At 41.5% G+C, this 14,482-nt stretch overlaps 1 pseudogene; it reads left to right on the top strand.

Annotated features, from left to right (window-relative positions):
- The first annotated feature begins 7,848 nt into the window (after window positions 1-7,848).
- LOC113908529 lies at window positions 7,849-8,268 on the top strand (annotated as a pseudogene).
- Window positions 8,269-14,482: the final 6,214 nt, after the last annotated feature.

The raw sequence follows: 14,482 nt of genomic DNA, 5'->3' as shown, positions 1-14,482 counted from the left end.
TTTTTTTTTTAAAGATTTTATTTATTTATTTGACAGAGGGAGAGCACAGCACGGGGAGGGCAGAGGCAGAGGGAGAAGCAGACTCCCTGGCTGAGCAGGAAGCCTGATGTGGGATTTCATCCCAGGACCCTGGGATCATGACCTGAGCCAAATGCAAACGCTTAACCGACTGAGCCACCCAGGCACCCCTGTTCACATTTTAAAGCAAATGTAATCTGCTAGAGTCAGTGATTGCTGTTAACATTTGTTTAACCAAAGAAAGATGACTGTGATATCAATCTAAAACTCTTCTCCCTAACAAAGAAAATTCAGATATTTGCACATTCGGCATTATACACTAGCAAGGTTGTTTCTGGTAATTATTAGGAAGGCTTGGAAATGGATGGTTACATCCACTGGCCATAAGATTAAACTTCCAGAGCGGAGATGTCTTCAAGAAAATATTTACAAATAACATTTGGAAACATATTTACAATTATAGAGAAGGAACAGGAAGATTATTAAGATGTAAACATGGCTACTGGATCTTTTTTCTTAATATGGATTATGACTTGTTTATATTTCCCTTCCGCTTCTATCATTGAATTTTCTAAATCGCTACATGACAGAGAATCCTGCCTCAGATTCAGACAGCACCTAAATAAATAAAATGTCATCTTGAAAAAGAGCTCTTGGGGCGCTTGGGTGGCTCAGTCATTAAGTGGCTGCCTTTGGCTCAGGTCATGATCCCAGGGTCCTGGGATCCCGCATCAGGCTCCCTGCTCAGTTAGAAGCCTGCTTCTCCCTCTCCCACTCCCCCTGCTTGTGTTCCCTCTCTCGCTCTGTCTCTCTCTGTCAAATAAATAAAATCTTAATTTAAAAAAAAGCTCTTATTATGGGTGCTAATTAGAGAGGCTTGTGGTATCTGGCTCTACCAAGCCAGGACTAAACCAGAAGAAAATTGAAAGCCAAAAGAAACAAAAAGGTATGAAAGAGTCGAAGATTGGTTGTTTGTTTTTACATGAAGAAAATGTGGTGCTTAAAGTTTCTAATCTCCACTCACCTCCGTGGGCTCAGGGATGCCTCTGCCCATGACCAAGAAGGTAATAGCAGGGCCGGGGGCTTCTCTCTGTACTACCAATTGTGCTTTCTGCATGCTTTCCTCAGCACATGGGCAAGAAAAACCGGACTGGTTTAACTATACTTTCCAAGGTAATTTCTTCACTGTTTATCATGCTGGAATACTTAGTGTCCTCAAAGATTCTGGAGCAGGTTCCTGAGAGAGCCTCAGGACAGAACAAAAGAAGTTAAGAGGTGGATGACCATGTCCCTTGTAGACGAGGCCTTGCAGCAGACACAGGGAGGAGAGGAGCCCCTCCTTTAATCCCTTCTGAAATAAGATGGATGTATAAACAAGTGGGGAAAATAACATTTTAGTGTAGAGATAGAACAGAATAAAAATACATAAGGATGGGACAAACCACATCTAACTTAGTGGAGAGGTGGGGAGGACTTAAGAGAAGTGGTGGCATTTCAGATGAGACTTGAAGTATAGGTAGGATTTAAAATTGGTTATGGCTTTTTTTTCCCAGGAAATATATGTTTATTATAGAAATTTAGAAAATAATGAAAACTTAGAAGTCAAAAGGCAGGCAGCTATACTTAGTTACTCACTACCAAAGTGTACAGCATGGAAAGGGGGACAGGGAGTAACTCTATAATGAAGAAGTGTAACAAACACTACCTTAGCCAGGTAAACATCAGGGATAAATTGTGTTGATATCATGTAACCTTGGTATGACCAATGTGTTGAAAGTGGCACTTCACCCTGCAGTCTTCCTCCCAAGAACCCATAACCCTAGTCTCATCATGAGAAAAGCTTCAAGCAAGCCCAAATTAAGGGACATTCTGCAAAATACCTAACCACAATACTCATAACTGTCAAGGTCATGAAAAACAAAAAGTCTAAAAACCCGTCACGGCCAAGGAGAGCCTAAGGAGACATGACTAAATGTAACATGGTATCCTAGATGGGATACTTGAACAGAAAAAGGACATTGGGGAAAAACTAAGGAAATATGGACAGAGTATGGAGTTTAGTTAATACTAATATATCAGTATTATGTGACAAATGTGCCACAGTAATGTAAGATACTAACAAAAGGGGAAAGTGGGGGCTGGGTATACAGAAACTCTGTTATTTTGCAACTTTTCTGTAAATTGAAAACTATTTTAAAATAGGTTTATGGCGCGCCTGGGTGGCTCAGTCATTAAGTGTCTGCCTTCGGCTCAGGTCATGATCCCGGGGTCCTGGGATCGAGCCCCGCATCGGGCTCCCTGCTCAGCGGGAAGCCTGCTTCTTCTCCCTCTCCCACTCCCCCTGCTTGTGTTCCCGGTCTCGCTGTGTTTCTCTCTGTCAAATAAATAAATAGAATCTTTAAAAAAAAATAGAAGGTTTATCTAAGTATTTAAAAAAGAAAGCACAGGGCACCTGGGTGCTCAGTTGGTTAAGTGATTGCCTTCGGCTCAGGTCATGATCCCAGGGTCCTGGAATTGAGTTCCACATCAGGCTTCCCTTGCTCTGCAGGGAGCCTGCTTCGCCCTCTGCCTGCCACTCTCCCTGCTTGTGCTCTCTCTCTGTCAAATAAATAAATAAAATCTTTAAAAAGAAATAAATAAAAATTAAAAAGAAAGCACAATTAAAATTTTGGTGTACTTCATTTCCTTCCAGTATACACACACACACACACACACACACACACACACACACACACACACACACGTGTATTCATACTTTAGCCATGTGTATAGATTCTTACCCTGCTTTTCTCTGACCTAACATCACACATTGAGCATGATACCAAACCTGAATGTTGACAGTATTTCATAATCTATAATTAAGTAGTTTTCTATTTACGGACATCTAGGTTTTAAAAACAAGTTAGCTGTAATGATTAGTACTGTGATGATTATCTTTGTAAATTCATTTCTATGTAGATCTCAGACCATTTCCTTGGGATGTAGAAGACTTCCCTTTTAACTCAAGAAAGAGTAAGGCTGGAAATATAAGTTTCTCCTTTAGGGATAATGAATCGGTTCTGTAGAGTTTAAAAGAAGATTCTAGTTCAGCAAGTTTATAGTCTGAAGGAAAAACAAGTTGCAAAGTTAATTTATTTCCTAGCATCTCTGTGTAGGAAGCTACTGGTCACTACTTGACTAACATTTTGCTTTTATTTTATTTTTTTAATTTTTTTTATTAAAGATTTGACTTAAGAGAGAAAGAGAGCACGAGTTGAGGGAGAGGCAGAGGAAGAGCGAGAGAGATAAGCAGACTCCCTGCCAAGCAGGGAGCCTGATACAGGTCCCGATCCCTGGACCCTGAGACCATGACCTGAGCAGAAGTCAGATGCTTACCTTACTGAGCCACCCAGGAACCCCTTTTCATTTTTTTATTATTTTTTTAAAGATTTTATTTTATTTTATTTCAGAGAGAGAGAGCACGAGAGGCGGGGAGTGGGAGAGGGAGAAGCAGACTCCCCGCTGCACAGGGAGCCCGACGTGGGGCTCCATCCCAGGACCCTGGGATCATGACCTGAGCCGAAGGCAGACACTTAACGACTGAGCCACCAAGGCGTCCCCCCTTTTTATTTTTTTAAAGATTTATTTATTTTAGAGAGAGAGTACACATGCTTGCATGTGAGCAGGAGTGGGGGGAAGGGCAGAGGGAGAGAATCTTCAAACAGGCTCCCTGCTGAGTGTGGAGCCCCTCGTGGTGCTTGATCCTATGACCATGAGATCATGACCTGAACCGAAACCAAGAGTCTGATGCTTAACTGACTGAGCCATCCAGGCACCCTACATTTTGCTTTTAAAAAGATAAGAATTTGGGGGGCATCTGGGTGGCTCAGTCAGCTAAGTGTCCAACTCTTTTTTTTTTAAGACTCTATTTATTTATCTGTCAGAGCACGCACAAGCAGGGGGATCAGCAAACAGAGCAGGCAGAGGGAAAAACAGGCTCCCCGCTGAGCAAGGACCCCCCCTATGCAGGACTTGATCCCAGGACGCTGGGATCATGACCTGAGCTGAAAGCAGATGCTTAACTGACCGAGCCACCCAAATGTCCCAAAGCATCCAACTCTTGACCTCAGTTCAGGTCTTTGTGAGTTCAAGTCCCGTGTTGGGCTCCACATTGGACATGGAGCTTACTTACACACTTACACACACACACACACGCCAATTGTTTTCTTAAATCATACACAATGCGTATCTTGTTTGCTTAATCAGTATCTTTGACAATCAATGGTACCTTATAACTTGACGTAGTTTTATGAAGTAGTCTGTCTCAGTGCCAAACTCTACAATCCTCAATAAAACTTATTTTTAAATTTCTGTAAAGTGAGATTTCTGTCTGTGAGAACTAGCCCAAGTCTTAGTTTTAGAAATGACAGTTATTGGTGAGGGGAAGATGGCAGACGAGGAGGACCCTGAGATCACTCCATCCCACGTTTACAACTAGGTAGCAGCCACATCCAAATCACCAAACCAGAGAGCCATCAAAAGACTGGCAGAACAAACTCCACAACCAAATATAGAGAAGAAGCTGCATCTAAAAGGTTAGGAGGGCCAGAAATGCAGAGCGAGGCTGCTTGCAGTAGGGAGGGAGTTGCGTGTAGAGAGGGGGCAGAGAAATGGGCCCCTGCACCATTCCCCATAAGATTTGGCTTTGAAAAACAGAGGGGCTGAATTCCTTGAGTTTGTATAATGAATGGGACTTGGAGCCTGGAGTTTTAAAAGTCAGCTGACTCAGCACTTCCACCCAACAGGGCAAGTGATAGCTGGGTTGCTGCCCCTAAAGCGCAGCATGCACAGAGAGGCAACATAAAAACAGCAGATTATACAATGCCAGAGAGCAAATGGGGGACAGATATATTCATACTGATTTCGCAACATGTTGGGGGACCTGGAAAACAAGGAAGCTGGCAGGTGCCATTTTCTCCCCCACCCCCTAGCATAAACACAGGGCCATCTGCAGGAGGCAGGGCTGCACAGAACTTGCTACCTAACTTGCTAGCAGTGCACCATGTACTCGCCCACTCCAAGCCTACCTCCTTGGCCCTGGACAAATTTTGTTAAAACCGCACACCCGTCCTGCCCAGCCGCAGGGTGAGCTGAGCTGGCTGCAGCCAGTGCAGGGTGCCCAGCCACTACTGCGTGCTGTGCCCAGCTGTGCACAGCTGCCACCACACACCCCCAGCCAACTTTGCACGCTGCACCCAGCTGGGCCCAGCCACTGCCCAACTTGGAGCCCAGTTTCTCGCTCCTAGCCACCCTATGCCTGGCCCCTAGCCACTGCAGCATTTTGCAGCCCTTCAGGGGAATCTTCCATAGGACTAGTGGCCCAGAACAAATTTGAGCACGTCCCCTCAGAACTGGCCTGCCTGAGTCCCACTAACAGCTCCCAACAGGCCGAGAGTCAGTGCAGATGACTACAGTGAAAGGAAAAGTGACTCAGACACAACAGCAGAGAGAAAGCAACACACATACGAGTCTCTTATAGGCCCCCTCCCTACTCTCCTTAAGTGCGAGGTTCTGCTCAACAGGGGACACTATGCTGCAGGGCACTCCAGGACCTCGTCTTCATAAAATCACTACTTTCGAGAACAAAAGACATGGATGACTTTCTTAACAGAGAGAAACAGACACAGAGAGGCAGCAAAATGAAGAGACAGGGAAATTTATCCCAAATGAAAGAATAAGACAAGGGCACAGCCAGAGATCTACATGAAATGGATATAAGTAACATGACTGATAGAGAATTTAAAGCAATGACTATAAGGATACTCACTGTACTTGAGAAAAGAGTGGAAGACATGAGTGAGACCCTTAACATAGAGATAAGGAATACCATAGCAGAGATAGAGGTCTCAATAAGCAAAACGAGAAACATGATTGAGGGAATGAACAGCAGTGGAAGAAGCAAAGGAACGAATTAGTGACCTAAGGAGACAGTAATGGAAAGTAATCAGGCAGAGAGAAAAAAGAATTATGCAAAAGAATAGACTTAGGGAACTCAGTGACTCCATCAAACATAATAACATTCGTATTATAGGAGTCTCAGAAGAAGAGAGAGAAAAGGGGGCAGAAAATTTATTTGAAGAAATAATAGCTGAAAACCTCCCTAATCTGGGGAAGGAAACAAACATCCAGATCCAGGAGGCACAGAAAAGAAAAAAAAGCAAAGCTCAAAGAAAATCTTCAGAAACAACCCCAAAACAAATAATAACATGACAATACATATTTATCAATAATTACATTGAAAAAAATAGTTATTTTGAATATAAATGGACTAAACACTCCAATCAAAAGACATAGGGTGATGGAATAGATAAAAACCCAAGACCCATCTTGGCCTATAAGAGACTCATTTTATTTATTTATTTATTTATTTATTTTTAATTATGTTATGTTAATCACCATACATTACATCATTAGTTTTTGATGTCGTGTTCCATGATTCATTGTTTGCGTATAACACCCAGTGCTCCATGCAGAACATGCCCTCTTTAATACCCATCACCAGGCTAACCCATTCCCCCACCCCCTCCCCTCTAGAACCCTCAATTTGTTTTTCAGAGTCCATAGTCTCCCATGGTTCATCTCCCCCTCCGATTAACCCCCTCATTCTTCCCCTCCTGATATCTTCTTTTTTTTTTTAACATATAATGTATTATTTCTTTCAGAGGTACAGGTCTGTGATTCAACAGTCTTACACAATTCACAGAGCTCACCATAGCACATACCCTCCCCAATGTCCATCACCCAGCCACCCCATCCCTCTCAGCCCCCACCACTCCAGCAACCCTCAGTTTGTTTCCTGAGATTAAGAATTCCTCATATCAGTGAGGTCAGATGATACATGTCTTTAAGAGACTCATTTTAGACCTAAAGACACCTACAGATTGAAAGAGAGGAGATGGAGAAACATCCATCATGCAAATTGATGTTAAAAGAAAGCCAGAGTAGCAATACTTACATCAGACAAAATAGACTTTAAAACAAAGATAGTAACAAGGAACAAAGAAGGACTCTATATAATAATAAAGGGGACAATCCAATAAGAATTGTTATATCACAATTATAAATATTTATGACCCAACATGGGACCACTCAAATATATAAAACAGTTAATAACAAACATAAAGGAACTAATCGATAATAATACAATAATCATAGGGGACTTTAACACCCCACCTACATCAATGGACAGGTAATTTAAACAGAAAATCAGCAAAGAAACAATGGCTTTGAATGATACACTGGAACACATGAATTTCACAGATATATTAAGAACATTTCATCCTAAAACAGAATACATTTCTTTTCAAGTACACATGGAACATTCTCTAGAATAGATCACATATTAGCTCACAAAACAAGCCTCTACATATCCAAGAAGATCAAAGTCATACCATGCATCTTTTCTGACCACAATGCTTTGAAACTAGAAGTGAACCTCAAGAAAATATCTGGAAAGACCACAAATACATGGAGGTTGAATAACATGCTACTAAACAATGAATAGGTCAACCAGGAAATAAAAGAAGAAATAAAAAATTACATGGAAACAAATGAAAATGAACACAAAGGTGCAAAACCTTTGGGCTGCAGCAAAAGCAGTTCTAAGAGGGAAGTTTATAGCAATGCAGGCCTACCTCAAGAAGCAAGAAAAATCTCAAAGAACCTAACCTTACACCTAAAGGAGCTAGAAAAAGAACAACAAACAAAACCTGAAACCAGGGCGGCTACCGGCGGGCGCGTGAGCGGCGGCGGCGGCGGCAGTGGTTGGCGAGCCTGCTCCCCGCCGACAGCATGCTTACCCTGTCGCTGCTGAAGACGGCTCAGAATCATCCCATGTTGGTGGAACTCAAAAATGGGTAGACATACAATGGGCACCTGGTGAGCTGTGCTAACTGGATGAACATTAACCTTCGAGAGGTGATCTGCACATCCAGGGATGGGGACAAGTTTTGGCGGATGCCCGAGTGCTACATCCGTGGCAGCACCATCAAGTACCTGCGTATCCCCGATGAGATCATCGACATGGTCAAGGAGGAGGTGGTGGCTAAGTGCCGTGGCCGTGGCGGCCTGCAGCAGCAGAAGCAGCAGACGGGCCGAGGCATGGGGGGTGCTGGGCGAGGTGTGTTTGGTGGCCGGGGCCGAGATGGGATCCCAGGCACGGGCAGAGGTCAGCCGGAAGAGAAGCCGGGCCGACAGGCGGGCAAACAGTGAGCCGACCCTCCGTCCGTCCCCGAGAGACTGAGCCGCCACTGAGCATCTGGTCCCACTCCCTGAGGCTGTGTTTCTACTCTCCTGGTCACAAGTGTGTTCAGAACAAAAAGAGGCAGGTGTTGGGGAAGAGCCCCCCTCCCCACCTGTCATTTTGTGATCCTTTTTACATAAAGTACCCCCCCCTTTTTTTAAGCCAGCAGTTCTACAGTTGGATATGTTATTCAGTGTTTTTGGTTTTCTGAAGTCTCCAAGCTGACTTGATTCCTGGAAGAGTCTGTGTTTAATGTGTCTTTAAAGCCCTCGCTCTTGTTTTAAGGGCGGGCACTTTCCAAACAGGCTTGTTTTGCATTTTGAGTTGGATCCTCGTGTGGTGAACAGACCGGAGGTTTTTATTTTAAGCTGTTTGCACTGAGATTGACAGCCTTGGGAGTTTCCTGAAACACGGACCTCAGGATTGCCTTTTGAGAACAAATACGTATGAACGTATGCCACAGAAGCTGTTCCTGGGACATTGCTGGGCCCTGCCCCCTTGCCTCCTCTCTCCCTGTTTGTGTTACAAGAATAAAAACAAATACAACTACAAAAAAAAAAAAAACCTGAAACCAACAGAAGGAAGGAAATAATAAAGATTAGAGTAGAAATAAATGGTATAGAAACTAAAACAAAACAAAACAATAGAACAGATTAATGAAACCAGGAGCTGGTTCTTTGAAGAAAATCAATAAAATTGATAAACCTCAAGCCAGAATTATCAAGAAAAAAAGAGAAAGGACCCAAATAAATAAAATTACAAATGAGAGAGGTGAAATAACAACCAACACCACAGAAATACAAACAATCATAAGAGAATAATATGAAAAACTATATGCCAACAAATTGGACAACTTAGAAGAAATGGATAAATACCGAGAAACATATAACCTTTTAATACCGAAGCAGGAAGAAATAGAAAATTTGAACAGACTGATAACCAGGAAAGAAATTGAATCAGTAATCACAAAACTCTCAAAAAACAAAAGTCCAGGACCAGACGGCTTCACAGGTGAATTTACCAAACATTTAAAGAAGAATAATACCTATTCTTCTCAAACTATTCCAGAAAATAGAACAGGAAGGAAAACTTCTGAATTCATTCTATGAGCCAGCATTATCCTGATACCAAAACTGGATAAAGATCACCACTAAAAATAAGAAATACAGGCTGATATTCCTGATTGACATAGATGCAAAAATCCTCAATAAGATACTAGTAAACTGATTCAACAATACATTAAAAAAATCATTCACCATGATCAAGTAGGATTTATTCCTGGGTCACAAGGGTGGTTCAATATTCACAGTGTCAAGCAGTGTGATACATCACATCAATAAGAGAAAGGATAAGAACTATATGATCATTTCAATAGACACAGAAGAAGCATTTGACAAAGTACAACATCCATTCATGATAAAAAAAAAAAACTTCAACAAAGTAGGGTTATAGGGAATACACCCCAACATAATAAAGGCCATATATGAATAACCCATAGCTAACATCATCCTCACTGAGGAAAACTGAGAGTTTTTTCCCTAAGGTCAGGAACAAGACAAGGATGTCCACTCTTACCCCTTTCTTCAACACAGTACTGAAAGTCCTAGCCACAGCAATCAGGAAACAAAAAAGAAATAAAAGGCATCCAAATCAGTAAGGAAGAAGTAAAAATCACTATTTGCAGATGTCATGACACTATATACAGAAAACTCTAAAGCCTGAATGAAAAAACTGCTAGAACTGATAAATTCAGTAAAGTCACAGGATACAAAATCAATGTACAGAAAACTGTTGCATTTATATACACCAACAATGAAGCAGCAGAGAAATTAATAATCCCATTTGCAACTGCACCAAAATTAATCAGATACCTTGGAATAAACCTAACCAAAGAGGTGAAAGACCTGTACTCTGGAAACTATTAAACACTGATGAAAGAAATTGAAGACAACACAAAGAAATGGAAAGACATTGCATGCTCATGGGTTGGAAAAACAAATATTGTTAAAATGTCTACCTACCCAAAGCAATCTACACATTTAAAGCAATCTCTATCACTACCATACGATCCAGCAATTGCACTACTGGGTATTTACCACAAAGATACAAATGTAGGGATCCGAAGGGGTACGTGCACCCCAATGTTTATAGCAGCAATGTCCACAATAGCCAAACTGTGGAAAGAGCCATGATGTCCATCGACAGATGAATGGATAAAGAAGATGTGGTATATATACACAATGGAATATTATGCAGCCATCAAAAGGAATGAGATCTTGCCATTTGCAACGACCTGGATGGAACTGGAGGGTGTTATGCTGAGTGAAATAAGTCAATCAGAGAAAGACATGTATCATATGACCTCACTGATATGAGGAATTCTTAATCTCAGGAAACAAACTGAGGGTTGCTGGAGTGGTGGGGGGTGGGAGGGATGGGGTGGCTGGGTGATAGACATTGGGGAGGGTATGTGCTATGGTGAGCACTATGAATTGTGCAAGACTGTTGAATCACAGATCTGTATCTCTGAAAGAAATAATGCAATATATGTTAAGAAAAAAAGAAGAAGAAGATAGCAGGAGGGGAAGAATGAAGGGGGGTAAATCGGAGGGGGAGACGAACAATGAGAGACGATGGACTCTGAAAAACAAACTGAGGGTTCCAGAGGGGAGGGGTTTGGGGGGATGGGTTAGCCTGGTGATGGGTATTCAAGAGGGCACGTTCTGCGTAGAGCACTGGGTGTTATGCACAAACAATGAATCATGGAACACGACATCAAAAACTAATGATGTAATGTATGGTGATTAACATAACAATAAAAATTTAAAGAATAAAGCAATCTCTATCAAAATACCAACAGCATTTTTTCACAGAGCTAGAGTAAACAATCCTAAAATATGAATGGAACCATAAAAGACCCTGAATAGCCAAAGCAATCTTGAAAAAGCAAAGCAGGGGCGCCTGGGTGGTTCAGTCGGTTAAGCGGCTGCCTTCGGCTCAGGCCATGATCCCAGGGTCCTGGGATCAAGCCCCACATTGGGCTCCTTGCTCAGCAGAGAGCCTGCTTCTCCCTCTCCCTCGGCCTGCCCGCCGCTCCCCCTGCTTATGCTCTCTCTCTCTCTCTCACTATCTCTGTCTCTGTGTCAAATAAATAAAAATAAATAAAATCTTTTTTTAAGAGCTTTTTTTTTAAAAAAAGAAAAAGATAAGCTAGAGGCATTACAATTCTGGACTTCAAGTTATATTAAAACTGTAGAATCAGAACAGTATGATATTGGCACAAAAATAGACACATAGATCAATGGAATGGAATAGAAAACTCAGAAATGAACCCACAGCTATGTAGTCAATTAATCTTCAACAAAGCAGAAAAGAATATCCAATGGGAAAAAGATAGTCTCTTCAACAAATGGTGTTGAGAAAACTGGACAGCAACATGCAAAAGAATGAAACTAGACCACATTCTTACACCATATACAAAAATAAATTCAAAATGGATTAAAGACCTAAATGTGAGACCTGAAACTATAAAAATCCTAGAAGAGATCACAGGCAGTAACCTCTTTGACATTGGCCATAGCAACCTCTTTCTAGATATGTCTCTTGAGGCAAGGGAAACAAAAGCAAAAATAAACTATTGAGACTACATCAAAATAAAAAGCTTCTGCACAGTGAAGGAAACAATCAACAAAACTAAAAGGCAAACTACAGAATGGGAGGAGATATTTGCAAATGACATATCTGATAAAAGGTTAGGATCCAAAATATAGAAAGAATTTACACAACTCAACACCCAAAAAACAAATAATCTAATTTAAAAATGGGCAGGAGGGGCACCCGGGTGGCTCAGTCGTTAAGTGTCTGCCTTCGGCTCAGTTCATGATCCCAGGGTCCTGGGATCAAGCCCCACATCAGGCTGCCTGCTCAGCGGGAAGCCTGCTTCTCTCTCTCCCACTCCCCCCTGCTTGTGTTCCCTCTCTCACTGTGTCTCTCTCTGTCAAATAAATAAATAAAATCTTTTTTAAAAAATGGGCAGAAAACATGAACAGGCATTTCTCCAAAGACATACAGATGGCCAACAGACACATGAAAAGATGTTCATCATCACTTACCATCAGGGAAATGCAAATCAAAACTACAGTGAGATATCACCTCACAGCTGTCAGAATGGCTAAAATCAACAACACAAGGGACAACAGGTGTTGACAAGGATGCAGAGAAAGAGGAACCCTCTTGAAGGATGGGTGGGAATGTAAACTGGTGCAGCCACCCTGGAAAACAGTATGGAGGTTCCTCAGAAATTAAAAATAGAACTACCATACCATCTAGCAACCACACTACTGGGTATTTACCCAAAGAATAAGAGAACACTAATTCAAAGGGATATGTGTACTCCTATGTTTCTAGCCACATTATTTACAATAGCTAAGAAATGGAAAACGCCCAAGTGTCCATCTATTGATGAATGGATAAAGAAGATGTGATGTATATATATACAGTGGAATATTATTTGCCATAAAAAAGAATGAAATCTTGCCATTTGCAACAACATGGATGGAGCTAGAGAGTATAATGCTAAGCGAAATAAGTCAGAGAAAGACAAATACCGTATAATTTCACTCATATGTGAAATTTAAGAAACAAATGAGCAGAGGGAAAAAAGAGAGATATAGAAAAACAGACTCTTAACTATGGAGAACAAACTGATGGTTACCAGAGGAGTTGTGGGTGGGGGGATGGGGTAAAGAGGTGATGGGGATTAAGGAATGCACTTGTCATGAGGAGCACTGGGTGATGCATGGAATTGTAGGATCACTATATTGTACACCTGAAACTACTATAACACTGTATGTTAACTAACTGCAATTAAAATAAAAACCTTTTAAAATAAGAAAAATAGGGGCGCCTGGGTGGCTCAGTCGGTTAAGTGTCTGTCTTCCGCTCAGGTCATGATCCCAGAGTCCTGGAATCGAGCCCCGCGCTGGGCTCCCTGCTTTGCGGGGAGCCTGCTTCTCCTTCTCCCTCTGCTCCTTCTTGTGTTCCCTCTCTTGCTGTGTCTGTCTTTGTCAAATAAATAAATAAAATTTTAAATTAAAAAATAAAACAACAGTTACAATGTATAATGGCTGATTCCCACCTGCCTGGGCTCTCAGCCTGCCTAATGGTCTTGCTTGATCTAGTCCAAGCTAGTTCCATCCTTTATTTATTTTTTTTAAGATTTTATTTGTTTATTTGACAGAGAGATACAGCGAGAGAGGGAACACAAGCAGGTGGAGTGGGACAGGAAGAAGCAGGCCTCCCACTGAGCAGGGAGCCCGATGCAGGGCTCAATCCCAGGACCCCAGGATCATGACCTGAGATGAAGGCAGATTCTTAACAACTGAGCCACCCAGGCGCCCCTAGTTCCATCCTTAGAAAGAGAGAGAGAGAGAGAGAGAGAGAGAGAGAGAGAAAGAAGGAAGGAAGGAAGGAAGGAAGGAAAGAAAGACAAAGAAAGAGAGAGAGAAAGAGAGAGAAAGAAAGAAAGAAAGAAAGAAAGAAAGAAAGAAAGAAAGAAAGAAAGAAAGAAAGAAAGAAAGAAAGAAAGAAAGAAAGAAAGAAAGAAAGAAAGGAGACAGCTATCTTTTTGTTATGAAGACTGACAGAACCCATTTAAGGTGAAACAAATGGAATGCAGGCATTAATGATGGATTCTATTCAGATTTATGAAAGAGAATCAGCCAATCAATTGAGTATGAAATAGTATAGGCTCAAACAGTCAGAACAAGGCGAGAGACTGCTCTTTTTCTCTATTATGGTATAAATCCTTCTGGAATATCTGATTGAGGAGTAAGATTCTTTCCTGGAAATTGAATTATTAATTACATTGAAATCTAACTGAAGTATGTATAAAGTATGAATGGAGTTACAGCTTCATACAAGCAAAGGCAGTGTCCTTCAGGGTGACCTGGACTGAGTAGTTGTAAGATAGCCAGATTGCAAAGATACATGTAATTTTGATTTGAAGTATGCTTATTTTTCTCCAAAGCAAATGACAATGAATTAGATCTCAAAGTGGAGAAATACCACATGAGCTAAAATGTGGTCTCATTCTTGTATGTTAAAATTCCATGCCATCCCCTGGCAAGTCCACAAAGTGACAAGAAGTTATATGTATATGATCGGTTAGAAAGGAAAATCTCT

Source organism: Zalophus californianus, chromosome 6 (genome assembly GCF_009762305.2).
Source record: "Zalophus californianus isolate mZalCal1 chromosome 6, mZalCal1.pri.v2, whole genome shotgun sequence".
Classification (NCBI taxonomy): Eukaryota; Metazoa; Chordata; class Mammalia; order Carnivora; family Otariidae; genus Zalophus; species Zalophus californianus.
This window is presented reverse-complemented; position numbering and strand designations above follow the sequence as displayed.